Genomic DNA, 2,667 nt, shown 5'->3' on the forward strand with positions numbered 1-2,667 from the left:
GCGTCTCCGAGAATATTGTAAAAGAAGGAAAGTTGCAAATATTTCCATAAATAAAAAGGGCCGAAGCCCATTACGAGTTTTTTAAAAAAAGAGAGAAGTGAGGAAGTTAAAGAACATTTATGGGAGAGGCTCAGGAACAGGCTCCTTCATCGCCGGTTTAGATTCCGAAGTGGACGCCTTGTTCGTGGCATCCACTTCGGAACGATCCCGAACGCGTTTCCGGCAGTTGCCGGCCTCCTCCTCCAAGTCCTCTTCCTCTTCACTGTCGGACGGAACGGCGCAGGCAGGGGCGTTCACGGGACCCGGGACTCCTCTATCGCGGAGATACATCCGAAGCATCTTCGGGATCTCAGCAACGGAGTCGAAGTTCCGCCACTCCCATTGAAAGGGATCGCTCTCCAGGGCCCGTATCTTCCTTTCCACCCGGGCGATGCGAGCCTCGAGCGTCTGCCTTTTGAGTCCCAGCCGCTGCCTCTCTTCACATAAGCGACGGTGCTTGTCGGCAACCTAGCATAAAAATGAGTGAATAAGGCAAAACAAAAAGTTTTTAAGTCAAAAAACTCTAAATATTTACCTTGTCGATGAACTCGCAAGCCTCTTTCTTCTCCTTTGAAGGGAAGTGAAAGACGGCGTGAGGAAAGAGAACGCCAGCCGGTTCAAATCCGTCGCCGGACAAGAAAAGTGGGCTGCCGGGAGCGATGGGGGCTATTTCTTCGTTTTCCATTCTTAAAATATTTCTCAAGTGAGATTCTATAGTCATGTTTAATAAAGCCTAGAGGTAAGTAAGCCTTTATTTATAATGATTTAGGGTTTGTCTTGGAACCATAAATCCATTAATGGTAGCGTTTCCGAGTGGGTTAAACCATTTTTGGAAAATCGAGAAAAGGCAATTATTACATTAAAAGACGAGCCGTTCTCTTTAAGAAGGGAAAAAGCAACCATCGCATTAACTGCAAAAGTTTCTAAGGCCCAAGCCCGACAAGTTTACCGAGTTGACTAAACCCGAAGTGGGGAACTCGCCTTAAGCCGAGCTCAGCTCTCGCATTCTAAAGAGAAAGGTCTGATCAGCCTAAAAATCTCGAAAGCATTGCCACAAGGCCACAAAAGGTTAAAAGCGGACTTTGCAAACCCGCATATAATTTTAACCAAACCCCCTTGGGCCACAACCTAGAAAGGTTTAAAAGCCTCCTCAGGCAAATATCTTGTTCAAAAGAAACAATAAAGCCTCCTTAGGCCAAAATAAATCAAGTCTTAAAAATAAAGGGACAATCCCCAATTTAAAGTGGACACAGCCACTACGGAGCAGCAGCCACCTCGGAATCCGGCTCAACAGTCGAAGCTTCATTCGCGTCCTTGGCAGCTGCTTGATCAGATGAAGCTCCTTGACCACCCTCCGCGGTACAACCAACCTCCGGAGTGACCTCCGATACCATAGGAGCTACGGGCGGGACAACGTCCTCCGCCTCACTTGAGCCTAGGAATAATAATTCCAGTCAATCAAAGGTACAAGGTAAGAAAAAGGTAAGCCACAGGAGCCAAGCGTTACCTACCCAGTTTAAACCCGATTCACTGATAAGAGGTGATTCAGTAAAGAATGCCTCGAAGTCAAGCGGGTTGAAGACCGAAGTGGGAAGAGCTGCTAAGCGACTCCGTTTTTCAGAAAGGTTAGTCGACAGCTCGGTCCTTTCTTGCTCCTCGGAGAAATCTGCTTCATGGATTTGGTCCAGCAGAATCAAGTTGCTTTCGTGCTCCTTGATGTCTGACTCCAAGTCCGACCTAGCTTTCTCGGTTTGCATGAAGCAAATGGCCCCTTGGATCAATTCCATCCCGCGTCCCTTAACCTCCTTTCTGGCCTTCGATGCCGACCTTGCCAACTCAGAATCACGCAACTTGGCTAGCGCCTTGTACTTCGCGTCAAGCTCGATAAGTTGGTTATTCAGGGTGTCGGCGGTTGATTCGGATTCGTGAAGTCTACCCTGAACACCAGACAGTTCGTCCTGGAGTTTGTAATTCCGGTCATAGTAGTCTTGCAGTTCCCCCTTTACCTGCGCCAACTCCGACGTCAACCTATCGACCTTATCCTCCAGATCGTGCTTAGAGCCATCAGAAGAGTTGAGGTCAGCCTCAAGAGCTGAGAATTTCTTCTTCCACATGTCAATCTCCTTCTCCCGTCCGATGACCAACCCTTCGTAATGTTCGATCATGTCGTTAAATTCGCTCTGAGCCTGGCATTATACATGAACCAGGGATGGTGAGTCAGTTCGCAGAATGGCAATGCAAAAAAAAAAAGAAAAAAAAAAACGGAACTAACCCGAGATGAGTGGTGAGCGTGAAGCAAATAGCGTTCACGAATTGCAGGGCGCCATTTGTTGAAATCTGGCAAGATCGAACCCGAACGGGTCTTGAAGCATCGGAAGACGCTGCCTTCTGTCTCCATAGCTGCGAGGAAGGAAGAATTGTAAAAATTGGAATTTCAATAAAGACAAAAAGTTGAAGTATGTAAATGACCAAACCTGAAAGTGATTTGACTTGAGGGACAAGAGCAAGTTTTAACCTCGAGGAAGCATCTCGAGATTCAGAGTCTCCCTTTTTCGGAGACGCACTCCGGGCAGTCTTTCCCCTATCAGGCTGGGAGGAGGAAGACATATCAGCCGGACGTGGAGGACC

Source organism: Arabidopsis lyrata (assembly GCF_000004255.2).
Source record: "Arabidopsis lyrata subsp. lyrata unplaced genomic scaffold ARALYscaffold_5, whole genome shotgun sequence".
Lineage (NCBI taxonomy): Eukaryota > Viridiplantae > Streptophyta > Magnoliopsida > Brassicales > Brassicaceae > Arabidopsis > Arabidopsis lyrata.